This window comes from Schistocerca gregaria, chromosome 2 (genome assembly GCF_023897955.1).
Source record: "Schistocerca gregaria isolate iqSchGreg1 chromosome 2, iqSchGreg1.2, whole genome shotgun sequence".
NCBI classification, from domain to species: domain Eukaryota; kingdom Metazoa; phylum Arthropoda; class Insecta; order Orthoptera; family Acrididae; genus Schistocerca; species Schistocerca gregaria.
Genome location: NC_064921.1, coordinates 1,012,687,950 through 1,012,715,321, shown reverse-complemented (window position 1 = coordinate 1,012,715,321; position 27,372 = coordinate 1,012,687,950).

The following is a 27,372-nucleotide window of genomic DNA, read 5'->3' as shown; positions in this document are numbered from 1 at the left end:
TTAATTGGTCAGAGTCCACATAAGTAGTGCGTGCTTTTGTGTCGTTCTATAGTGTGTGATATCACAGGCATTGTACAAGTGTCGGTGTGGGAACTTTTCAAAATAAGATATCTTGTAAAGGACTAGCAGTAGAATCCTGCATTAAACATCAATGACATTTTAATTTAATCTACATTTAGTTTGTTAATGTCAGTAGGCAATGTCCCATTTAAAAAGGTGTATGTTTGCCCTAAAAATACACTTTTTAAGCATTTATGCCCTTTAGCAAAGTCTCTCGGAGAATATGCAAAGAGAAGACGATTGCTCTAAAAGTTGAGACATCTTCGAGGAGTCGCAATACGATTACGCTTAACCATGGCACCGCAATAGGTTCGTAACCTGGACTTACTTCATTTCTTGCGGGTTTACACGAAGGACACGCGCGCCTGTGCATGTTTATTTTGAAGCAGTTGTCTCCTACCTTGCGTATTTCCAAGAAACTTCGTTATAGATTTAAAAAATACGCCTTCAAAACGTGAGAAGTCTTCCTGTAATGACAACAGTCTTCAGTTAGTTTCATCATCATTCACCAATGAATGAGCAGTTTTTTTTTTCTTTTTTAGTGAACTTTCCACTGAATCAAGCAGGTGCCCGTTAACTAAATATTTCTCGTCTTTTACTGAAGTTACTAAATTTCCATCTTTTTTTTACGTGGAACGTACACGACTCACGATTTTTGTTTCATAAGAAAGAAACTTAAAATGTCGTATAACAAGTTTTTTTCATATTAATAAAAATGCCAAAACTTTCATAGGATTGAGATACAATATTGGGCTCATATATTGAAACAGGCACGAAAATCTGGGTTTCTGCATATATATAGTCTTGATATCATTTCTCCATGTATTCTCCAACTAGAAACGATTCCTTAGTAACAGCACTTTTCCTCAGAATGAAATTCGCTTTTCTATGTTCTACTGTCGTGTTACACGATGTAGCACACCATGCGAGTCAGCACATAGGATACTTCCGTATGGCCTAGTTTAACCACTCAGGCTGAAGAGACAGTCTCGTTGTGAGCTTCTGGTGACACGACATGCAGTCTTCGGAGAAGGTGAAGCTGGCAGCGTTACGTGCGACTGCCTTGGCTGCCTTTGCAAACCTCGTGTTTCCACTTATTAAGAAAAATAATATTTTACACATCATCTAGCGTTACCTACACACTCGTTTATCATACAAGAAAATAAGATAAATTGAAATTTATGAAAAGACAAAACTTGGACTTCAAATTCGCAAGGCGAAAATTTATACTAGCGTTATATATTTTCATAAACAGCACTATATATTTTTAACTTTCATGAATGGCTTTCAAAAATAAGATTGAAAACGCTAATAACGTTGAAGCCAGAGTAAAAGTACGATTCACTGAGTATATGGAAAGGCTGTAACGTAAGGAAGAAAGTCTGAAACGTATTTGAGAATAAAAGAAAAAAGAGGGGTTCCACGGGGGACAAAGCTACAAGTTTAAATTTCCGGTCACTCAAATGATATCTTTCTGCAGACTACGTAGCCTTAAGCTCTGATAGTCTACATCTACATATACACTACTGGCCATTAAAATTGCTACACCACGAAGATGACGTGCTACAGAAGCGAAATTTACCCGACAGGAAGAAGATGCTGTGATATGCAAATGATTAACTTTTCAGAGCATTCACACAAGATTGGCGCCGGTGGCGACACATACAACGTGCTGACTAGAAGAAAGTTTCCAACCGATTTCTCATAAACAAACAGCAGTTGACCGGCGTTGCCTGTTGAAACGTTGTTGTGATGCCTCGTGTAAGGAGGAGAAATGCGTACCATCACGTTTCCGACTTTGATAAAGGTCGGATTGTAGCCTATCGCGATTGCGGTTTATCGTATCGCGACATTGCTGCTCGCGTTGGTCGAAATCCAATGACTGTTAGTAGAATATGGAATAGGTGGGTTCAGGAGGGTAATACGGAACGCCGTGCTGGATTCCAACGGATCGTGCAGCCACGTCTCAATCCCTGAGTCAACATTTGCAAGACAAGAACCATCTACACGAACAGTTCGACGACGTTTGCAGCAGCATAAACTATCAGCTCGGGGACCATGACTGCGGTTACCCTTGACGCTGCAACCCATACAGGAGCGTCTGAGATTTTGCACTCAACAACGAACCTGGGTGCACAAATGGCAAAACGTCATTTTTTCGGGTGCATCCTGGTTCTGTTTACAGCATCATGATGGTCGCATCCGAGTTTGGCGACATGCCGGTGAACGCTCATTGGAAGCGTGTATTCGTCATCGCCATACTGTCGTATCACCCGGTGCGATGGTATGGGGTGCCACTGCTTATTCGTCTCCATCACCGCTTGTACGTATTGACGGCACTTTGAACAGTGGACGTCACATTGCAGATGTGTTAAGACCGGTGGCTCTACCCTGCATTCTATCCCTGTGAAACCCTACATTTCCGCAGGATAATGCACGACCGCATGTTGCAGGTCCTGTACGGACCTTTCTGGATACAGAAAATGTTCGACTGCTGCCCTGGCCAGCACAGTCTCCAGATCTCTCACCAATGGAAAATGTCTGGTCAATGGTGGCCGAGCAACTGGCTCGTCACAATACGCCAGTCACTACTCTTGATGAACTATGGTATCGTGTTGAAGCTGAATGGGCAGCTGTACCTGTACACGCTATCAAAGCTACGTTTGACTCAATGCCCAGGCATATCAAGGCCGTTATTTCGGCCAGAGGTGGTTGTTCTGGGTACTGATTTCTCAGGATCTATGCACCCAAATGACGTGAAGATGTAATCACATATCAGTTCTAGTACAATATATTTGTCCAATAAATACCCGTATATCATCTGCATTTCTTCTTTCTGTAGCAATTTTAATGTCCAGTAGTGTACATTTAGATGGCTACTCTGCGGTACAGGGTTCAGCAAACCAGCTTCGCACTAAATCTCTACAATTCCACTCGCGAACAGCACGCGGCAATAACAAACACATATATTTTTCCCTACAATCTCTGATTTTCTTTATTTTATTACGATGATCGTTTCTCCCTGTGTAGGCCGGCGTCAACAAAATATTTTCACTTTCGGAGGAGAAAGTTTGAAATTTTGTGAGAAAATCACGCCGCATCGAAAATCGCTTATGTTTTAACGATTTCCACCCCAAATATCGAATGATGTCAATGACTCTGTCTCCCCAATTTCGCGATAATACAAAAAGTGCTGCTGTTCTTTGAACTTTCTCTATGTACTCCGTTAATCCTATTTGGTAAGGATACTAAAGTGATACAAAAGGCAGTCTTTTTTTCGCCTTCGCCTCAACATTTGCTGTGTGTTATTTCCAACTTAAGTTGTTCGTAATTGTAATTCCTAGGTATTTATGGAATTTACGGCGTTCAGATTTTACTGATTTATTGTGTAACCGAAGTTTAACCGATTCGTTTTAGCACTCATGTAGATGACTTCACACTTTTCTTTATTTACGGTCAATTGACAATTTTCGCACCATCTCTTCGGTTTTTCTACCATGTTTGGAGACAATACATCGAGCATAGCAATAATCTAGTTGGATTCGGTACTGTACTGTAGGCCCCCTGCAACCGGCCGGATGTAATGGTTCACAGGTCTGACAGAGATGAGCGATACCATCTACAAGGGATCCATGACTCGTAAAGTACTGCCATGTTCACTACAACAAACAGTTAACTTCTGCTGAATCGTTTGTCTTGGGTAAATTGACTGCTGTCATCTCGAATATTCATTATATTATTATTTTGAGCTTTTCCTCATTACAGAGGCTTATCTTCAACATAATAATATACTTGGAAATTACAATACAAGCAAGAACCGTTCTTAAACTATATTCTCAAAATATTTCTCCAGGTATTCGATGAGATTTCGGGATTGCAGCCGGATCACGTTGACTTCTTGCCACGATATTTCGGCTGGCAATCGTCCAGCCATCTTCAGGTGAGTGTGCGTCATGGAGACTGCAAGTTCCGGGAGTCAGCTTTATAGCAAAAAATTGGCGCGAAAACGCATGCGCATTGGTCACCGTCACAGGAGCGTCCTCTGTCGAAGTCCGCGCCCTCTGGAGCTACTGTTCTATCTTTGGAGCGCAGGCACATGCGTAAAGGTAAAACTACATGTCCGCCCTCTGTCGGAATGCGCGCCCGCGTCGCTAAAAACAGACGTCAGATGTCGCTCGACGTGTCATTTAGAATAAACCGTCTTCTCTCAGAGGAAATTAGAGAGATCACCGGGTCCCAAGCCTTGTGCAGTTGAAAACCGCCGTCACGATTTATAAGATTTTGCGCTAGGCGTATCTCCACAGATTCTTTAATAACGGAATCCCAAAAAGTTTTCGCTGGGGCGTCGAGTTGTCATCATCCTTCACAAACTACTGGTGTCCTTAGAACGTTGGTGCACCGGGCTCATGTTGTTTCTGATGGAGACAGCCTTACAAAGGAGCTGGAACATTTAGAGTCGGTGTTCAGAGGTAATGGTTACTCTCCACATCAGATTAGAGCAGCGCTAAGAAGGAAGAAACGTGACCACTCACATCAAGAAGATAAGGAGCTTTTCAGGTCCAGGGCGTTCCTTCCATACGCCGGCAACCTTTCATCTAAAATAGGCAGGATCCTAAGGAAACATCAAGTAAAAGTAATCTTCCGGCCACCGGCGAAGATTAGTGCCCTTCTCGGTTCGGTAAAGGACGATCTGGGTCTGCGGAAGGCCGGAATCTATAAAATTCCTTGCCAGTGTGGCAAAGCTTACATCGGTCAGACGACGCGCACAGTACATGAAAGGTGCGTTGAACACGAACGCCACACTCGCCTTTTGCAGCCCAGTAAGTCGGCCGTAGCTGAGCATTGTATTACCACAGGACACGCTATGGAATTTTCGGCCACGAAAATCTTGGCCCCAGCGAAAACTTTTTGGGATTCCGTTATTAAAGAATCTGTGGAGATACGCCTAGCGCAAAATCTTATAAATCGTGACGGCGGTTTTCAACTGGACAAGGCTTGGGACCCGGTGATCTCTCTAATTTCCTCTGAGAGAAGACGGTTTATTCTAAATGACACGTCGAGCGACATCTGACGTCTGTTTTTAGCGACGCGGGCGCGCATTCCGACAGAGGGCGGACATGTAGTTTTCACCTTTACGCATGTGCCTGCGCTCCAAAGATAGAACAGTAGCTCCAGAGGGCGCGGACTTCGACAGAGGACGCTCCTGTGACGGTGGCCAATGCGCATGCGTTTTCGCGCCAATTTTTTGCTATAAAGCTGACTCCCGGAACTTGCAGTCTCCAGTGACGCACACTCACCTGAAGATGGCTGGACGATTGCCAGCCGAAATATCGTGGCAAGAAGTCAACGTGATCCGGCTGCAATCCCGAAATCTCATCGAATACTCAGTACGCCGGGAAAACTTCAAGAATCACATTTCTCCAGGTGTTTCGATCTTGTGTGTCCCCTTTCTCTGGGCCCATTCTCCTCATTGTGTGCTGTACATTTTGGATCCAGGTGGTCATTGGTCGTCCTCTTCTTCTTCTCCCCTCCGGTTACCACTCCAGTATCAATTTTGGTATTCTGGTTTTCTCCATTCGTCGTACATGCCCGTACAACTGTAATTTCTTCCTATCCATTACGTCATATATTCTTTCTTTTATTTCCATTCTCCTTATTACTTCGGTGTTCCTTATCTTTTCTATCCTGGAGATTCTTGCCGATCTTCTCCAAAAGTCCATCTCTAGAGCTTGTAATTTTTTAATGTGCTTCATGTTAATTGTCCAGGTCTCCGTTCCATACAGAACCACACTCTCTAATATGGATTTGTATATTATTTTTTTAGTTCTGCTCATTACATTCCTGCTCCATAAGACTGAGTTAAGCATCCCAGTGACCCTCCGTCCGCTACTAATTCTTTTATTGATTTCTGACTCTGATTTTCCCTCGATTTCTAAAATGGATCCAAAATAACAGAAAGTGTTTATCTTTTTGATTTTATTTCCTTCAATGTATATCTCATCTGAATCATTAGTCAATTATTCTGTTTTTTGGTAATTAATCTTCAGACCCCTAGTTTTGTATGCTACTGCTAGTTGATTGCACATATAGTTAGCATCCTCCCCATCTTCTGCTACGACTACTTGATCATCAGCAAATAATAAATGGTGTAGGTAAACTCCATCTCTTATTTCTAATCCCATACTATTACATTTACGAGACCATGTTCTAAGGCTACTATCTATATAGATTTTAAATATGATGGTGACATGGGACAGATCTGCAAAAGGCCTTTGCTTCTTCTAAATTTCTGTGAAACTTTATTACCAACTTTCACTTGGCAAATGTTACCTTTATACATCTGTTGAATTATTTTAATCAAGGAAGGGTTTTTGTTTGCCATATGTAGTGCTCTCCAAAGTAATTTTCTTGGAACAGTATCATACGCTTTTTCTAGATCTATGAAAATTAGTCCTATACTTTTTGATTTTTCCCTATGTTTCTCCAAAATCTGTCGTAATGTGAAAATATTGTCTACACATGATCTCCCAGCCGTGAATCCACGTTGTTCTTCTTGGGTTCTAAAATTTTTTTCCAGTTTATTTTTAATTACTTTCGCAAAAATTCCCGTTAATATGTTTGTAACACAAATTCCTCGATAGTTTGAACAAATTTTGCGATCCCCTTTATTAAATATTGTATTAATGTAACCTAGCTTCATCTCGTTGGGTATTGACTCTCCATGTATCATTTTGTTGAAGAGCTGTGTTATCAGTTTCACAATTTTGTCACCACCATGTTTCAGACACTCCAGATTGATATTGCCTGGTCCCGGTGATTTACCATTCTTTCCTGTTCTCAACGCCTGAAGTACTTCACTTTCTAAAATCTGGATCTCATCATCTTCATGTCCTTCTTCCCCTTTTCCTTCTTCTAGATATTATTCTCTGTCCTCATTTAATAATTTTCGGAAATACTCTTCCCATTCCTTTTGTGTTATCAGTTTGAGATTAGTTTTGCTTTTTGTATCCTGTCGAAGTCCTTTCAATACTGACCATGCTTCTTTTGCTCTCCCAAATCCTAATTTCTATTCACCTTGGCACATTTTCTTTCCTATGCTTCATTTTTTGCCATCCTTATTTTTTTCATCACTTCATTCTTCTTTTCCTTGTATATTGATCTTGTTTCTTCTGATTTATCATTCAACCACTGAAGGAATGCATTTCGTTTTTCTCTAACGACGACCTCTCGTTCCTCTGACCACTATTCTGCAGCACGGTTGTGGTTGCTATCTTTTTTACCCAACACCTCTGTTGCTATGGATTTCTCATTAGCTTTTATATAGTCATATATTTCCTCTGTGCTTCCTTCAAATGATTCAACCAGTTTCCTTTCCATCCTGGCCGCAAAGAGTGATCTGATACTTTCATCTTGTAGGCTGTCAATATTAAAAGGCAAATTTTCATCTTTCTCAGTCTGGTTCGTTTTATCTATGTTACTTGTACCACTCCTTGCATTCTTCCATGTCCAGGAAGACTTGATTTTAACTAGATAGTGGTCTGATCCAGATAGATAGATAGATATTCATGCTGTACAAAAATTAGGTACACAATATTTTAGGAGATAAAAAGAAACACCTTTTTATGTAGCAAAATATCACCGTTCCCTCGCTATGAATTCATAAAGATTTTGACGGTAGTAATGTTCATACACGGTGTTCAAATTGCAGTCTGATGAATAATTTATTAGAGGAGCTGATGAAAATGTTTGTACTAATGCACAACTGTGTGCTAATGATCGTGTAAAACGTACGCTCAAAACAACCAGGTGTTTTACCTCAGCTTCAAACAAATGGGCAATCAGGTCTTTGTCACATAAGGAAATATATCTCCTCCGAACACTCCAAAGTTTTGTGCACGAGTGAAATTGAAATGGTATCAGGTGTTCCCCAGGGAAGCGTCCTGGGACCTCTGCTGCTCCTGATCTATATAAATGACCTGAGTGACAATCTGAGCAGTTCTCTTAGGTTGTTCGCAGATGATCCTGTAATTTACCGTCTAGTAAGGTGACCCGAAGACCAGTATCAGTTGCAAAGCGATTTAGAAATGATTGCTGTATGGTGTGGCAGGTGGCAGTTGACGCTAAATAACGAAAAGTGTGAGGTGATCCACATGAGTTCCAAAAGAAATCCGATAAAATTCGATTACTCGATAAATAGTACAATTCTCAAGGATGTCAATTCAACTAAGTACCTGGGTGTTAAAATTACAAACAAATTCAGTTGGAAAGACCACATAGATAATTTTGTGGGGAAGGCGAACCAAAGGTTGCGTTTCATTGGCAGGATTCTTAGAAGATGCAACAAGTCCACTAAAGAGACAGCTTACACTACACTCGTTCGTCCTCTGTTAGAATATTGCTGCGCGGTGTGGGATCCTTACAGGGGGGATTGACGGAGTACATCGAAAGGGTGCAAAAAGGGCAGCTCGTTTTGTATTATCACGTAATAGGGGAGAGAGTGTGGCAGATATGATACGCGAGTTGCGATGGAAGTCATTAAAGCAAAGACGTTTTTCGTCGCGGCGAGATCTATTTACGAAATTTCAGTCACCAACTTTCTCTTCCGAATGCGAAAATATTTTGTTGAGCCCAACCTACATAGGTAGGAATGATCATCAAAATAAAATAAGAGAAATCAGAGCTCGAACAGAAGGGTTTAGGTGTTCGTTTTTCCCGCGCGCTGTTTGGGAGTGGAATGGTAGACAGATAGTATGATTGTGGCTCGATGAACCCTCTGCCAAGCACTTAAATGTGAATTGAGAATCAGAGTAATCGTGTAGATGTAGATGTAGTTTTCTTACATCCCGTAAATATGTTATGCGTGTGGTGAGGAACTTGGAACTTCCTGCTCAGGAAGTGTATGAGCAGTACAAAACAATACCGTAGGCTCTCTTTCGTAATTGCAACTAGCTTAGCGTTTTCCGCCGATTCCACGAGCTAGTTTATGTCGCAGTATTAGTGAATTAATATACTGTGGACAATATTTTATGAAAGACTTATAGAAATTCCATTCCTAATCACTACCTCGAGCCGCAGAAAAGTGAACCACTTTCACACACAGTGGAATATGGGGTAAAGTCTCATAAGCTGTACCACTTCCAGATTTTACTTAAATCTATTATATACTACCAAAATGTAATGCTAACAATGTGCAGACCATTCTCTCAGACACGTATGCTGAAAATTTCGATGGCAAATTTTCTATAATTTAAAAGAAATAGGGTACTACGTGGAGCGGTGGAAAGTGGTACAATTTACAAGCAGCTCTTCTAGACTGTACCATTGGTATTATAAATCGTGCCAGTAAAATGTTACTCAACTACAGCAAGAAACACAGAAATATAATCAGTATGACAAACCCTTAACACTCATTAACTGTGTAAAACATCACGCTACTTTTGGACTTCAACTGAACAGTTTGAACACTTGCTCCTCATTCAAGTTTGTAGCTATCACAATAAAATACTTTTCTCTTTGCATCTAATTTCGAACTCCGGGTGTGGAACCACACATAACAATTGATGATCTTAATTACTTCTTCTGCCACTTTAACTTCGCAGATCTTGCACAACCAGCCTGAAAACGTGTTGCCATTTTTGATTTAGCCAGTTTTAGTTTTGTTATGTCTGTTTTTGTTTTTCTCACATTCTTTGTAAAGGAAGAGCCAGCAGTCAATTCTATCTGCGACCTCAACAGCAGATGATGTTGCTCTGTTTCTTATTCTTTTTTGTACAGTTGGCCCTACTGGCACTCTGCCGCTAAAAGTTTGTTTCGTGGATGTAGCAGGATTAGGAGAGCGTAATTTCCACTAATTTGTCCTAATTGTTATGGGAGTTCTCGTTTGTCCTCTCATTTCGGCTTCCTCATTTGTAGCTTCGGAGTCTGGTTTAAACTCTGGCGTCCTGAAGACCAAATCCCAAAAGATATATTGGTTTCAATGGCCGGATGGCAGGTTTGGAGAAGCCACTAACAGCTGAACAATCCTTGTCAGATTAATACCGCTCTCAGGGTTTGAGAGAAGGCATTTCTCAGCAGCTTCTTTGCAATAAGCTGCAGGTGGCTGAAACTGCAGACGTCTAGTGACTGTAGTCTGTGACTAGTGTGTGGAAGTGTTCAAAGCCTGTCTACACCATTAGCTCTTGCTAAACCTATAGCATGCAATACATGTAGCAACAGAATTGTTAACTCTATTATTAATGTTTCTATGCTGTATTATCGCTGAATAAGTATAGTTATATTATATCTAAATTACAAATAAACTTCACATGTATGTAGGAGTACTGATGCCTAGCTTCACAAATAAGTATTTACTTCCCCAAAGAGCAAAATAAACTTGAATCACTCCACACGAAAATTACCAACAGTCTGTCGAACTGGTCGCGTACAACAGGTGCATACAACCTAATACACTTTCTATCCAGAATGCGGCATCTCCATGCAGATAATATGCTAGCTATGTTGATGGGAAATTTTAAAAGGCAGTACAGTTTATAAGACTTTACCGATACAGTGAGGCTGAACAGCATAATTGCATTTGGTGCAATTCACAGCAATGTGTCGACAGAATGACTGTGAAGTATTATTGCGCAGCGAGTAACGTCCATGGTTGAAATTCTCTTGTCAAAATTAACTCTTCTCATGCTATCTTATTTAACGTATACATTCCGACGCCGCTTTTGATCGAATGTGCATGATACTCGACTTTCGCGGAGGAGCTCTGTACATTTTTTACATACTTTCCAATTATTACAGTCTCGTTATCCTTTATGAAGCTGTTGGGGATATTTTGTATGTTCATAATATCAAAACTCCAGAAAGTTAATCCTAATACTTCAGTTAAACAAAAATGGATAAAAAGTAATGAAACTAACGCAAATTATATTCCACACTGACACAAGAATTTGTTATTATTACAAACAGTACAAATTACAGTTTATGCTTATACCTTTGTAAATACCTCGAAATATATCCTTGTTGTATAAATCTCTTTAGTAAAGACACCGTTAAAGAAAGCACAGGCAGCAGAGGGGAAGATAACCGTTCACGTGGTAGACACTCAATTAGTTGAAACTTGTTGTTCATTGAGTGAGAAGCTTGTTGGCACTATCTGTTTGTTACACAGGGTGAAACACAACGTGTATCTTTCAGATTTGACTGTTACTAATATCGAAATGGAAGTCAACGTCATCAAGAAGGTGCTTGACCTGTTTTTGTACGGAACTAAGAAACAAGAAGAAGATGTATATTTTAATTGTGAAGTAAAAATTTATAAAGACGATGTCAAAGGTATAAATCTCCCCTAAACAACGCTGCCAAGGTAACTCATTAAAATTATTTGTCGAATGTACTCCTCTAGAATTAGTTTATTCGCAGAACCTATACATGCCACCATAGATAAAACATTCCAATAGTAGGCCTAGCATAGTGAGAGCTGAGTGCACTTCATCATTACCTTGTTTGTGCTGTGGTGGATGGTTATGGGAATGTAGAACTGAGAGAGCATACACGGAATTGGGTGCCTAGCTTAAATTCATTAACAGAACAGACTGATCACCATAAAGAGTTACAAATATCCGATCTCTGGATACCATGCGGAGCGGTAAGGTGTAAGGTTCGATCAAAAAATAACCGTTCGAAGACCACACTAATACCTTAGCTGTTATTACTTGTATTTCCGCACCGCAGTCGAACTGGGTTGCTTATACGCTGCAGCAACGCTCTCATCCGGAAAGTTTTTGATCGTCCCATCAACGATATTGGACATTCCCCTTTTCTGATTAAATCCTTGTTCAGAAAGCTTCTTTCATCGTCAGGATAGATTTGGCTACCTACATCTTGAGCAACACCGTAGTAACGCATATTTGTGGCTTACGGAAGCAAGGCAAGATAGAAAAAAGAAAAATAATAATAAAGCTGCTGGTAGTTCACAATGCGACTAAGAGTCCATTAAAGCTGGCACAATATCGTTACACTTGACAGTCACATACTAAAATTAAGTACCAACCAGTACAAGAGACTATTTAAAATTTCATTGTTCTTCCGTTTATCTGACAAATCTTTGCGAAAACGTTACATCGACTTCTACGCTAAACTATTAACCGAAGTACTGACAAGAAAGAGCTTTAACTGTTGGACATTTCATCCCTCGTTTTCATATTTCTTTTTCCTTTATGAGTCGTATTCTCGTTTCCACGCCATCCAACGGGGTAAAAGTGGTTAATTCACAGCTGTTGCGCAGATGTGGGACCGGGGCGCGTCCTTAACCGATTTGGGGGGGGGGGGGGGGGGAGAAGTAGGCAGCCATTTATATTCGATGCTTCCTCCCTTTTTCGGGGCAGACCTTTCCCCAGAGTTTAATTTTCTCTGGCGGAGTCCCTATACCGTGTATTTTGCATTAAGGCTACGTGTGCCACGTTTCAGAAGCAATTCCGGTAAAAGAGGGGAAAAGGGCGTACGGCAAGATTACTTCCAAACGCTTCTTGCTACCTTTTAAGGGGCCGCTTCCTCTCATGGTGGCGTCTGTAATTAAAGGAAGTTAGGGCGCCATGTTGGCCAGAGATTCTAGTGAAATGGGCTTATCTCCTTCTAATTTGCATTACACTGAATGAAAGTGGATTGCGAAAGTGTTTAACGGTTGACTTTATAAACGTAATTGCCGATTTTCTAGCGAAATGTACAATTTTCAGCTATTTTATCACTACGCAGGTGGAGGGTGGCATAAAAAAGGTGCACCAATTAACATACTGTTGTAGTCAGTATGTCAACGTACGATTACTACTAACACAACGTTTGGGTGAAGATTGCCCAACAGATTTATTTACTAGCTTTCTATTTTTTAAGTTGCCGGGCCTAAATCGTTAAAATCAGGAGCCTTACAGGACTCTTAAGAAACCTTTTTCTAAGAAGAGGGTACACATATCAAATTTTGTCACATACTAAGGTCTACCGTTCCTTGGGGGTGCAAAAAATGTAAGCTTCTAAGTCATTGCAGTCAAAAGATAAGCCCATTTATGTTACGTACTTTTACACGCAAAAACTCTGTCATCAGAGCTTATAGGGTACATCCCGCTGACGTAGGATCTTGAAATTTTACAACAAGCAAGTTTTCATAGTACAACGAAAATTAAAATATCGAAAATTGTTAATCTGTAACTATATCACAAGAAAGAAAAAAAATTTGTCATTTGTTATCAGACTGTCTATTCGTCCCTTCCTTAGAAAGTGGTAGATGCATCGAGCTGAAAATTTACTTCACGTACTATGGTCTATAGTCCGTTGGCTGTGTAGTAAATGTGTGCTACTAAGTCAATGCAACAAAATGATACGCTAATTTACCTCACATAAGAACCTATAGTCTATTTTTCATTGCTCTAGAATCATTGTTTTAACAACAAGTGAGGTTTCACTGTACAATTAAAGCAAAAAATCAGAAAATTATTAATTTTTTGTAAATTCGTCTCAATATATATGGATTGTTTCAAAACGTTTCATGCAAGTCAGTATCATCGAAAGTATCATTCCAGTTGACAGGCATTATATCTTTCACATGCAAGAACATACCTCATTCGATTGCTTTATACAGTTAGGTTTCGAATTAAACTTTTCATTTGCTTTTCACAGTCGTCCTCCACTGTACCCACGACATACATCCGCCCGAAATTGTCTCGTTCCACACTTACGTAAGCATGTCTGGAGTTACTGCTTTAACTGTTGGTGCTATACGGCGTCGCATTTCCTTTAAAGTTATTAGAAACACTCTTTAATAAACACCTACACACAAAAAAAATCACATGCTGTAATATCGGGTGACAGGGAGGCAATGTGAGATGCGTGCACGACCCTTGGCGTTGTGGAAGTGTAGTGCCGTATTCTGGACGGAAATCACGCCTCTGATTTTTCATTGAAACGCAACTAGTAAAATGGATAACGTAAACGTCTGTTGCGTTGAAGATCGTGCTAAATTTCGAGGTACTGTAAAACTTCGCCAATCTGGGTATTTTGTGTTCTTTTAAATTTGCCATGCTTTATTTTGTTGCTTCTGCAACAGTGTTCTAATGTCTTTTGTGTACCACGGGGGATCAGTACCATTTCTTATTAATTTATTTGGCGCACACGACTCAAGTGGCCAGCCGTGCTACCGCAGTGGTAGAACCGGTTCCCATTAAATCACCGCAGTTACGCGCTGTCGGGGTTGGCTAGCACTTGCCTGGGTCACTCTCCGAGTGTGCAGGGTCCTGATGACAAGCGAGGCGCACTCAGCCCTTGTAAGAGCAATTGAGGAGCTACTTGCTGAGAAGCAGCGGCACCGGACTCTGCCATACGGCGGGGAGAACAGTGTGCTGACCACATGCTCCTTCAAATCCACATCCGGTGACGCCTAAGGACTGAGGCCGTTACATGTGAGCCTTCAAGGCCTGTTAGGACGGTGTTTGTTTGTTTATGCCTCAAATGCCACTGATAGTATTTCTTTGAATTAAAACTGCATCTGGCCTACGGTTACGTAGATTGGAAGGATGGAGACCGTGTCGACAGAAGGCGTCAAGCGAATTTCCATCTGCTTTTTTAAAGAGCAATAATTTGCTTTTATTTACTGGATTTGGATGTTGCGATAGTCACTATCGCTACAGTGATCTGTTGATCTCGTGGCCAATAATTTCTTGTACGGTGTTTTTGAGTCATCAGTCTTCTGACTGATATGATGCCGCCAGCCACAAATTCCTCTCCTGTGCCAACCTTTTCATCGCACTGTATCAGTTGCAGTATGTGTCCTCAATTATTTGCTACATGTGTTCCAATTTCAGTCGTCCTCTGCAGTTTGTTAATCTCTTCAGCTCCCTCTAGTATCATGTAAGTTATTCCCACATGAGCTGACAGATGCCCTATCATCGTGCACTTCTTCTTTTCAGTGTTTTCCATATTTTCTATCGTCATAATGCACCCTGTACTCAATATTATTTGTTGCTAAAAGATCTAGGCGAATTATCCTCAGGCTTCAAGAAGAATATAATAATTCCTATCCCAAAGAAACCAGGTGTTGACAGATGTAAAAATGACAAACTGTCAGTTTAATAAGTCACAGCTGCAAAATACTAACGCGAATTCTTTACAGACGAATGGAAAAACTAGTAGAAGCCGCCCTCGGGGAAGATCAGTTTGGATTCCGTAGAAATACTGGAACACGTGAGGCAATACTGACCTTACTACTTATCTTACCAGAAAGATTAAGGAAAGGCAAACCTACGTTTCTAACATTTGCAGAATTAGAGAAAGCTTTTGATAATGTTGACTGGAATACTCGCTCTCAAATTCTAAAGGTGGCAGCAGTAAAATACAGGGAGCGAAAGGCTATTTACAATTTGTACAGAAACCAGATGGCAGTTATAAGAGTCGAGGGGCACGAAAGGGAAGCAGTGGTTGGGAAAGGAGTGAGACAGGGTTGTAGCCTCTCCCCGATGTTATTCAACCTGTATATTGAGCAAGCAGTAAAGGAAACAAAAGAAATATTCGGAGTAGGTATTAAAATCCACGGAGATAAAATAAAAACTTTGAGGTTCGCCGATGACATTGTAATTCTGTCAGAGACAGAAAAGAACCTGCAAGAGCAGCTGAATGGAATGGACAGTGTCTTGAAAGGAGGATATAAGATGAACATCAACAAAAGCAAAACGAGGATAATGGAATGTAGTCGAATTAAGTCGAGTTATGCTGCGGGAATTAGATTAGGAAATGAGACACTGAAACTAGTAAACGAGTTTTGCTATTTGGGGAGCAAAATAACTTTTGATGGTCGAAGTAGAGAGGATATAAAATGTAGACTGGCAATGGCAAGGAAAGCGTTTCTGAAGAAGAGAAATTTGTTAACATCGAGTATAGATTTAAGTGTCAGGAAGTCGTTTCTGAAAGTATTTGTATGGAGTGTAGACATCTATGGAAGTGAAACATGGACAATAAATAGTTTAGACAAGAAAAGAATAGAAGCTTTCGAAATGTGGTGCTACAGAAGAATGCTGAAGATTAGATTGGTAGATCACATAACTAATGAGGAAGTATTGAATAGAATCGGGGAGAAGAGGAGTTTGTGGCACAACTTGACTAGAAGAAGGGATGGGTTGGTAGGACATGTTCTGAGGCATCAAGGGATCACAAATTTAGCATTAGAGGGCAACGTGGAGGGTAAAAATCGTAGAGGGAGACCAAGAGATGAATACACTAAGCAGATTCAGAAGGATGTAGGTTGCAGCAAGTACTGGGAGATGAAGCTTGCATAGGGTAGAGTAGCATGGAGAGCTGTATCAAACCAGTCTCAGGACTGACGACCACAACAACAACAACAAGAGATCTAGAATGTTTTCGCAACCATTACACTTTGAATGGGCTCCTGACAACCGGAATACAATAATAAGTATTTTACCGATCCCCCGACTCAGATGAAACAAGTGCTGAACATTTCAACGAAAACTTGAGTCTCATTTAAGATTGGTACCCCACTCATACAGTAGATTTATGGTTGGCAGTGACTTCAATCTACCCTCTATATTCTTCTAATAATTTCCGGGTATGCAGCCGGATCCCGTCGACATTCTGCAGAATGGCAGAATGGCAGAATGTCGACGGGATCCGGCTGCATACCCGGAAATTATTAGAAGAACAAATACGCCGGGAAAATTTCAGAAGTCATACCCTCTATATGTTTGCGAAACACATTATTTACTGCTTTTATTGGAAGTGTTACTCGAGAGTCATTATCGAATATGAAGCTAATCAAATAAGCTTCAAATGAGCAGCACTGGCCGATGATCTGGAGTCGTAGTGATTAAAGATGTGATCTGAAGCCGCTGAGCGGCAGACAGTGTTGTTAAGAGAAGACGAAGTCCACACGTCCCAGGCGACGTTAGCAACAAAGGCCGCCAGCTAATATCAGCCTCGCTTGCATTCCGCAGCGAGTTTGGCGCGATTTCGTGCGGCAACCCGTTTGCAACGCAAATCACGCCGTTTTGTTCTTTTGCGCACTTACTGGCATTCCTCCAGCGTCCGTTAATTAGGAAACGGTGGCCGTCTCCTCTCCTCTGAGATGATCTGATAAGTAACCTGCTCCCTACCTCCCACGCGCAGAGGCCTTGGCCGCTCGGCCTGTGCGTCACACTACACGTCTCCAGCTCTCAGGGCATACCGAACAGGTACTCTAAAGTGGTTCACCCATACTGGATGCGGGCATACAGGTCCTGTGACGTCACTCTTTGTCTGTGAAAGACAGCACTGAGAGGTGGGAGATCTTACACCGATGTCTAGAAGTAATTATTATTATATTTTGCGAAAAGCAGCAGGTGTTTATTGTATTTATGTGGTCGCGTTAAATGCATCATGGGCGGTAAATTGTATTTCTGTGGTCGCGTTAAATGCGTCATGGGCGGTATTGACCACTTAATGAGTCAACAGGAGATGATTTGTTCAGAAAGAAAGAAACAAGGTGGACAGTTAAATAACAGGAAACAATGTTACAAATCAACCCAACTTCCACACACAACTATATATGTATATATATTGGCCACGACATCTTGGTAGATTGCAGTTACTGTGTGCTTATGGGTTGCATTTTTTCATATGACTTGTCAAGCCAGTGGCAGCACGGCATCTCTTGCCGCAATTGTCACAAGTGTATCTGGCTGCTCAGACAGGAGCAGTGGTAGCATTGCGAAGCTTTTTCTGCCTTAATCTGTCTAACAAGCCTTCATCATGCTTCGACATTCCAGATGATTTATCATCACGCCACTCTGGTCTCATGCTAGCCCGTGCTCTCCATATCTCGTTTACAGGAGTCCTTGAAGCTCAGTACAGGACGTCCTTCAGGTCTTTTGGCTATAGAGATCTCTACAAGCGTCACCTCACGTGGTGATCTGTCAGGATCCATACGGTGGATGTGTCCCAGCCGGTGGAGTCGTCTCTGCTTCAAGAAAGCTAAAATACTGTTGCAGTTAGTTTTAGATAGCACTGCTTCGTTGGTCACTCGGGCCTTCCACGTTACTCCGAGGATGGATCTCAGGCACCGAATGTGGAAAGCGTTAAGTCTTCGTTCTTGTTTGGCATAGGTGGTCCATGTTTCCGATGCACACAAAAGGATGCTGCGGACGCAAGTTTGATATACAAGAATTTTGGTGATCAAAGAGAGTTTGTTGTTTTCCAAACACGTGTAGAGAGTTTGCCAAAAGTTGTCGCAGCTCTTCCAATGCGAGCATCAATTTCCTTATCGACAGACATGTTTGATTCTATCGTAGATCCAAGATAGCAGAAGTTATCTACGACTTGCAGAGTAGTGTCATCTAGTGTGATATTCGGCTTCTTAACAGTAATCCATGCGCTTCCTAACCAAAACTGAAGAGTTTTCTCATGGGTCATACCTGTTCTGTCGAGGTGGTGTTGTTATGGTCTACAGTCCTGACAATGGTTTGATGCAGCTCTCCATGCTATCTATCCTGTGCAAGCTTCCTCATCCCCAGTACCTACTGCAGCCTAATACATTCTGAATCTGCTTAGTGTATTCATCTCTTGGTCTCTCTCTACGATTTGTACCCTCCACGCTGCCCTCCAGTACTAAACTGGTGATCCCTTGATCCCTCAGATCATGTCCTACCAACCGATCCCTTCTTCTGGTCAAGCTGTGCCACAAACTCCTCTTCTCCCCAGTTCTATTCAATACCCCCTCATTAGTTATGTGAACTACCCATCTAATCTTCAGCATTTTTCTGTAGCACCACATTTCGAAAGCTTCTATTCTCTTCTTGTCTAAACTATTTATCGCTGATATTTCACTTCCATACACGACTACACTCCATACAAATACATTCAGAAACGACTTCCTGACACTTAAATCTGTACTCGATGTTAACAAATTTCTTTTCTTCAGTAACGCTTTCCTTTGTTGATGTTCATCTTATACCATCCTTTCAAGACACTGTCCATTCTGCTCAACTACCCTTCCAAGTCCTTTGCTGTTTCTGACAGAATTACAATCATCATTTAATCATACAGTAAAGCTGCATGCTCTGGGAAAAATTACGGCTGTAGTTTCCCCTTGCTTTCAGCCGTTCGCAGTAACAGCACAGCAAGGCCGTTTTGGTTAGTGTTACAAGGCCAGGTCAGTCAATCATCCAGACTGTTGCCCCTGCAACTACTGAAAAGGTTGCTGCCCCTCTTCAGGAACCACACGTTTGTCTGGTCTCTCAGCAGATAGCCCTCCGTTTGGTTGTCCAGGAGTTCCTTGAAAAATTAAGCTGAATGAATGCCTTTAGTTAAACTTATGGATTTTCTTTTTGGGTTCATTAACATTTTATTTTATCTGTTATTCTTCTATGTTGTAATTTCATGTAATGACACGTTCCATGACCTTGGAGATTTGCTCCTCAATTTGGTCCTACGGAGCTACACGTGTCAGCTGAAGTACATCGTACATGCAATAGGGTGGACGTCCATATGTTCAACAAACAAATATGTTGTGTTGGCAGAAGAGCAAACACAGTGTTACTAGTGGAGCCCGAAATGCACGCGTTTTAGCTCACGCAGGCTAGCATGAGGAGGGAAGGACTATACTGATGTGAGGTCTGGAACATGACAAGGAATTAGAATTAAGAAAGCGGATGTAGCTAGTTTGATACTTAGCTTTATGCGACGAGGTGGGGAGCCTAACAACAGGCGAGGCTGTGCAACTCGCACCCAGTCATTCGGACCGCGGGGAGCTAGGGTGCACGCCAACATGCGGTGTATGCGCCCGCAGAGAGACAGGAGGGGCCGAAGGGTCGACCTCCATCGGGCCGGGCACACGACGGTCGATGACGACATATGGTCCGGAGCGGGCAAGAGTTCCATGTCGAAGGACAACTGGTCACGGGAAGCGATCGGCGGCGCGTGACTCAGTGGGCGCCCGACGGCTGCAGCGACGAGTCCACAGGGGAGAACAGGCGCCGGCGCCGGCGCTTCGCCATGGGGCAAAATGGAGGGCAGCGTCGGTAGCACCTGGGGCTGAGGCGAGCCAGTAGATGGGTCCCCAGGGCGCTGACCGGACGGCACCGTCTATGAAAGCAGACGGCGAGCGGCAGATCCCGTGCAACGACAGAGGTGCAGATGATTGAGATGCCGGCGCACCTCACCAGAGGCCCCCAAAACCAGATGCATAGCGCGGCCGAGGCAGCGAAGAATGCGCCCTTCGAGCCAACGCCGTGAACCTCGATAGTGGCGGTAGTAGACAACATCGCCTGGGGCAAAAGCAGGTGTCTGCCGCAGAACAGGAACGTGATGCGGCGGATGTAGCCAAGACATCAAGGTTCGATGACGGAGACCGTGGAGCAACTCAGCCGGCGAGCGACCATCTCGGGGCTGATACGAGGACAAAAAGAGCAATAACGCGTCCTCGCGAGAATGCTACTCTTTCAACTTCAACATCTGTGACTTGAAAGTCCTGACCAATCGTTCAGCGGCACCGCTTGACTCTGGTGAATACGGCGCGGAGGTCAGATGTTGAATACCATTGGCCTTGCAGAATGACTGAAATTCTGCGTACATGAATTGTGGGCCATTGTCGGAAACAATTGTCTGTGGAAGACCTTCAATGCAAATGATAGCAGTCAATGCTTGGATAGAGGCAGATGATGTCGTGGAAGACATCCGGGCAACAACAGGAAAAATTACACAACCAACGATCGAACATTCCAGAATGGACCAGCAAAATCGATGTGTAAGCGTTGCCAAGGGAAAGTGGCTTTTGGCCACGCAAAGAATTTCCGCGGTGGTGCTTATTGTTGTTCGGTACATACCATGCAACAACAGCACATATTAGTAATCGCGGCATCGATTCCGAACCAAGTACGGTGCTGACGAGCAAGTTGTTTCGTTCTCACTATACACCAATGTCCTCGGTGGAGAAGCTTTAAGACAGAGGACTGTAACGAACGTGGGACCACGACACTGGACTGATCATTATCACAACGCAACAGTAAAACACCACGTCAAACAAAAAGTCTCTCTTTGTGAGCAAAAAATCGGCGAACCATCGTGTCCCCGATACGTGACTTTGACTAGGGCCATTGCGTAGCAACAAAACGCAGAACGGTAGCAAGGACAGGGTCGGCAGTTGTGGCTGTAGCTACACGACGAAAATCAATCGGAAACGATTCGACCACGTCATCGGTTTCCGAATCAATGAACATGCAAGCAAGTTCGGAGGAATCGAATGCGCTATCCTCGGCAACAGGCAAACGGGACAACGCATCGGCGCTTCCGTGCTTAGCAGTGGACCGATGCAGTACTGCGACAGGAAGATAGACCAGCGAATGAATTTCTGCGCTGTACGTGGCTTGCTCGGATGGAAAAGCGATGTCAAAGGTTTGTGGTCTGTGATTATGGTAAAGGGACGTCCATACAAGAAGTGATGAAACTTTGTAACACCAAATACGAGAGACAATGCTTCTTTCTCGATCTGTGAATAATTTCTTTGCGCAGACGAGGGCACTTTGGAGTTCAGAAAGCGGACGTAGCAAGTTTGATACTTAACTTTAATCCATTAATGATGAACATCGCTCTTGACGGTACATGATTCACAATATTATCTGTTCAGAATACATTCTAGTAACTGAATTTGTCGCCTTGTTAGGTCGTAGCAAATGACGTAGCTGAAGGCTCTGCTCTACTGTCGTCTCTGCAAATGAGAGCGTATGTAGACAGTGAACCTTCGCTAGCAAAGTCGGCTGTACAATTGGGGCGAGTGCTAGGGAGTCTCTCTAGTCTAGACCTGCCGTGTGGCGGCGCTCGGTCTGCAATCACTGATAGTGGCGACACGGGGGTCTGACGTATACTGACGGACCGCGGCCGATTTAAAGTCTACCACCTAGCAAGTGTGGTGTCTGGCGGTGACACCTCAAAATATTCGTGTAAACTTTTTTTAAGTACAGTCCAAGATTCTGTGAGGTTATTTATCATCAATACTAGGTACCAAGACATAAATGAATTTATAGAAGAAGATGCTGATACCGACAGAACATACATCACCCAGTGAAGAACATAAAAAAGTCCTGTTCTCTTACTGACAAACTGTCCTACCACATCCAGAATAAAATTTTCTCTCTTCCGGGGAAGAAAAGCTATGAGGACAGGCCGTGAGTCGTTCTGGGATGGCTCATTTGGTAGAACACTAAAGACAGAGGTCCCGACTTCGAGTCTCGGTCCGGCACACAGTTTTAATCTACGAGGGAGTTTCACATCACTGTGCCGTAGAGTGAAAATTTCATTGTGAAAAAAAATCCCCCATGCTGTGGCTAAGAAATGTCTAATCAATGTCCTATCTTCCAGGAGTCCTTTTCTCGTAAGTTTCGCAGAACGTTCGTGAAGATAAAGGTAGGAACCGACGTACTGGCGGAAGTAAAGCTGTGAAGACAAGCCGTGAGCCGTAGTGGGGTAGTTCAGTTGGTAGGGCACTTGCCCGCGAAAGGCAAAGGTCGCGAGATCGAGTCTCGGTCTGGCACACAGTTTTAACCCGCCAGGAAGTGTCCTACCATATTAATATGTAAAGTTGTTTTCAACTAAATGGTTGTCTGAACGAAAATTAGCGGAATATCTAATGAAAAATATTAGGACATCTATCAGTGGACATTTATATAGTTTGTGTCCACCCGTCACCATTGTGGGGGCTTGAACTCTGCTAGGCACATTTTGAACGAAGTCTCTGAACTTCGAACGTCTGTGGAGGAATACAAGCCCATTCTTCTTCAAGAGCGAAATCAGAGAATGTTAGACGCTGGTCATGGATCCAATGTGACGCTCTATCTCACTTCATCGGTTTCCTGTTAGGTTCACGTAGGGATTCTAAGAAGGCCGGTCAATTCCTGGAATGTTATCGTCCTCAAATCATTGCCTCACAGATGCTGCCTTCTGATAGGGTGGACTGTTATGCCAATACGAATAATCGTCGTCTACAAACTGTTCCTTTACTGTGTAAATCATTTTTTTTTACTGAACATAGTACGCAATGCTGTAATATGTATTCATATCCTCACGTATTCTGCGTTTTCTTCAGTGCAATAAGGGGCTCGCACCTTTACCATGAAAACAGTTCCATACTGTGACACTACCTCCTCTGGACTTCATTCTTGCACTACACAGGATGACAGGTGCCTTTGTTCAGGCGTTCGCCAAATCCAAAGCCTTCCGGCGGTTTGCCACAGAGTATGGTGTGCTTCGTCAGTCTAAATCATTCGTTTCTATACATCCACTGTCAAGTGGTATCATTCTATACACTACCTCAAGCGTCAATTAGTACTGACTACAGAAATTTATGGCTTACGAGGAGCTACTCTATTACTGTACCCTATTCAGTTCAGCCTCCTAAGCACATCCAGGGTGCTAGTTAGAGTGCTGGTAGCATTGGGCACTGATGAATGATTCCTAAGGCAGACGCTCCCTAATGGATATGGTGGTCAGGTGACATCCAGTTGACGTTCGAGGCCTCTCAGCTCTCCTGATTAAGTCATTCTGCTGTAACTGAGTCGCTACAGAATACTCCCCGCCTCCTGTTATATTTGCTTGTCCGCCTCTGGCCATCAGTTCCACAAGAAAGGTGACATGCTGACTTATTGGGTTGGTTTTATTGGCAAATTGTCAAAAGAGTGACCACCTCGAAACATTTGTACTCGGCAGAGATACGGCAAGGAAATTTTATTGGGCTTTGTTCACTATAGTTCTCCCAGCGACTTGCCCAGAGGATATTTTTTGTTTCACAATGTTGTCTGCTGAACAGCTTCACTGTATTTAAAGAACGGAGTCACGCAAAGCACACAAAGCCGTTGTAATGTGTATTTGTTCATGTACAACCAGTTTGGATCGAGCGACTACCTGTCAGTCGCGGATGAACACTGCACCAGCAACTGGTATAATTGTGCGATGAATGCCAAGGAACATTATTTTAACCTGGTGTAGCGTTAATCCGTGGCTTGAACATGGACGCATCATCAATACACACATTATAACAGCTTTTTATGTTTTGTGTATGAAAAAGAACACAATAGTCTTATTTATTCTAATCAGTGATTTCAAATTATTTTCACTGAGTAGAATATTTTTGCTAATCTCAAAAACTTTAGCTCCCGATACATAGGAAACATTTTAAGTAAGAAGGTGGAAGTCCCATAATATATTTTTGGTAAGACGCGTTAGTCTGTTCCTGAACTGAATGAATATTTTATCATTAAAGATACTGATGTAAACTATCTTTCCCTTAGAGCACACAAAAAACAATACTTAGATTTAGTCAAAAATTAAAAAATCTGGTCATTGACTTACAAAAAAAAAAAATTAAAGCGACAAATCTGTTTAAATAATCACTCATGATAGTCAGAAAGTAATGAAAGTTCCAAACTCAGCATTTAGACAGTCTAGGCTTACAGAACGGATAACAAAATGTCAGCCTTTAAACAGGGTGTTACAAAAAGGTAAGGCCAAATGTTTATGAAACATTCCGCACACACAAATAAAGAAAAGATGTTATGTGGACATGTGTCCGGAAACGCTTAATTTCCATGTTAGAGCTCATTTTAGTTTCGTCAGTATGTACTGTACTTCCTGGATTCACCTCCAGTTGGCCCAATTGAAGGAAATTAATGTTGACTTCGGTGCTTGTGTTGACATGCGACTCATTGCTCTACAGTACTAGCATCAAGCACATCAGTACGTAGCATCAACAGGTTAGTGTTCATCACGAATGTGGCTTTGCAGTCAGTACAATGTTTACAAATGCGGAGTTGGCAGATGCCCATTTGATGTATGGGTTAGCACGGGGCAATAGCCGTGGCGCGGTACGTTTGTATCGAGACAGATTTCGAGAACGAAGGTGTCCCGACAGGAAGACGTTCGAAGTAATTGATCGGCGTCTTAGGGAGCACGGAACAATCCAGCCTATGACTCGCGACTGGGGAAGACCTAGAATGACGAGGACACCTGCAATGGTCGAGGCAATTCTTCGTGCAGTTGACGATAACCCGAACGTCAGCGTCAGAGAAGTTGCTGTTGTAAAAGGTAACGTTGACCACGTCACTATATGGAGAGTGCCATGGGAGAACCAGTTGTTTCCGTACCATGTACAGCGTGTGCAGGCACTATCAGCAGCTGATTGGCCTCCACGGGTACACTTCTGCTAATAGTTCATCCAACAATGTGTCAATCCTCATTTCAGTGCAAATGTTCTCTTTACTGATGAGGCTTCATTCCAACGTGATCAAATTGTAAAGTTTCACAATCAACATGTGTGGGCTGACGAGAATCCGCACGCAATTGTGTAATCACGTCATCAACACAGATTTTCTGTGAACGTTTGGGCAGGCATTGTTGGTGATGTCTTGATTGGGCCCCATGTTTTTCCACCTACGCTCAACAGAGCACGTTATCATGATTTCATATGGGATACTCTACCTGTGCTGCTAGAACATGTGCCTTTACAAGTACGACACAATATGTGGTTCATGCACGATGGAGCTCCTGTACATTTCAGTCGAAGTGTTCGTACGCTTCTCAACGGCAGATTCGGTGACCGATGGATTGGTAGAGGAGGACCAATTCCATGGCCTCCACGCTCTCCTGACCTCAACCCTCTTGACTTTCATTTATGGGGGCATTTGAAAGATCCTGTCTACGCAACCCCGGTACCAAATGTATAGACTCTTCGTGCTTGTATTGTGGACGGCTGTGATACAATACGCCATTCTCCAGGGCTGCATCAGCGCATCAGGGATTCCATGCGACGGAGGGTGGATGAATGTATCCTCGCTAACGGAGGACATTTTGAACATTTCCTGTAAAAATGTGTTTGAAGTCACGCTGGTACGTTCTGTTGCTGTATGTTTCCATTCCATGATTAATGTGATTTGAAGCGTAATAAAATGAGCTGAAACATGGAAAGTAGGCGTTTCCGGACACATGTCCACATAACATATTTTCTTTCTTTGTGTGTGAGGAATGTTTCCTGAAAGTTTGGCCGCACATTTTTGTAACACCCTGAATATTACCTTCAATAATGGTTGCTTAACGTAATCTTGCAGTAAGTTTTGTAACTAAGTTAAAATATTAATAATCTTTGTCTTTACTTTCCTGCGAAACTTTTAAACACTGTGTCTATATACACATCACTGACCACTTTTGACACTTGTATCAAGATCCACGCTAATGGTGTCACTAGAGATCAAATAGTTCCTTCAAGGGCCAGTAGAATGCACAGTCGTCGGATTCGCTAAATTTCTCCGGATATATCTATTACGTGAAAATGTAAACAATATTTAACTGCATTAATATTTGTTTGTATATGCCACTATGGTACACTTAGCGTTCTAATATCTTTTCAGAACAATACTTCTGTAGATGCTTTGACCATCGATAAGACAAATAATATCAATTTGAAATTAAGAGTATAACAGAACAAACATTAATTGTAACCAATGTGAAAAGACTGATACAGTATTATCCTCCAAAGGGAAATGTAATCTTACAATTCCCATTGTGTCAAGTCACTAGAAAAGGAATTTTCTAAAATAAATGTCTTATTTCAAGTAACAGTGTGGGGGGATATTTTGCAAGGAGATACGCTCTAAGACTAAATAAATAAATAAAGACGCACCGCGAAGGAATTATTGGAATGAGAAGGAAATCGGTAGATGTGATGTACTACCATGCTCAAAAGTGTCCGAACAAATTGCATTACGTTTCACATGATTTACAAGCAGACCACATAACGTAACTATCTTGCAGGTGCTCTACTTTCGTTTTGGTACAGTCATTTGATTACAAAAAATGATTACAACAAGTGGCCACTAGAGAACACTGATCTATATGGCGATAGCTCCATATATAAATTAATATCACGACACTACAAATATCAGGGAACACACGATACTATCCTTCATGCTTTTAAACTCAAATCTATTACAAGCTGGGAAATTTGTAAAGTGTTACCGCACTCATTAGTACCTGCCACAAGTAAAACTTTGTGTTTTGCCTTATGGAAGGTTTTGTCCTGGGGGAAGAAGCCTCGTCAGAGACGTCCACCGCATGAGCGTCTAGGGAAGTGATCCTGTGATGGTTTCCCGTTGCCTTCCACTGATGATGAAATGATAATGAGGACAACACAACACCCAGTCCCTGAGCGGAGAAAATTTCCGACCCAGCCGGGAATCGAATCCGGGTCCCTTGGCGTGACAGACCGCCGCGCTGACCACTGCAGCTATCGGGACAGAATAAAACAAATAA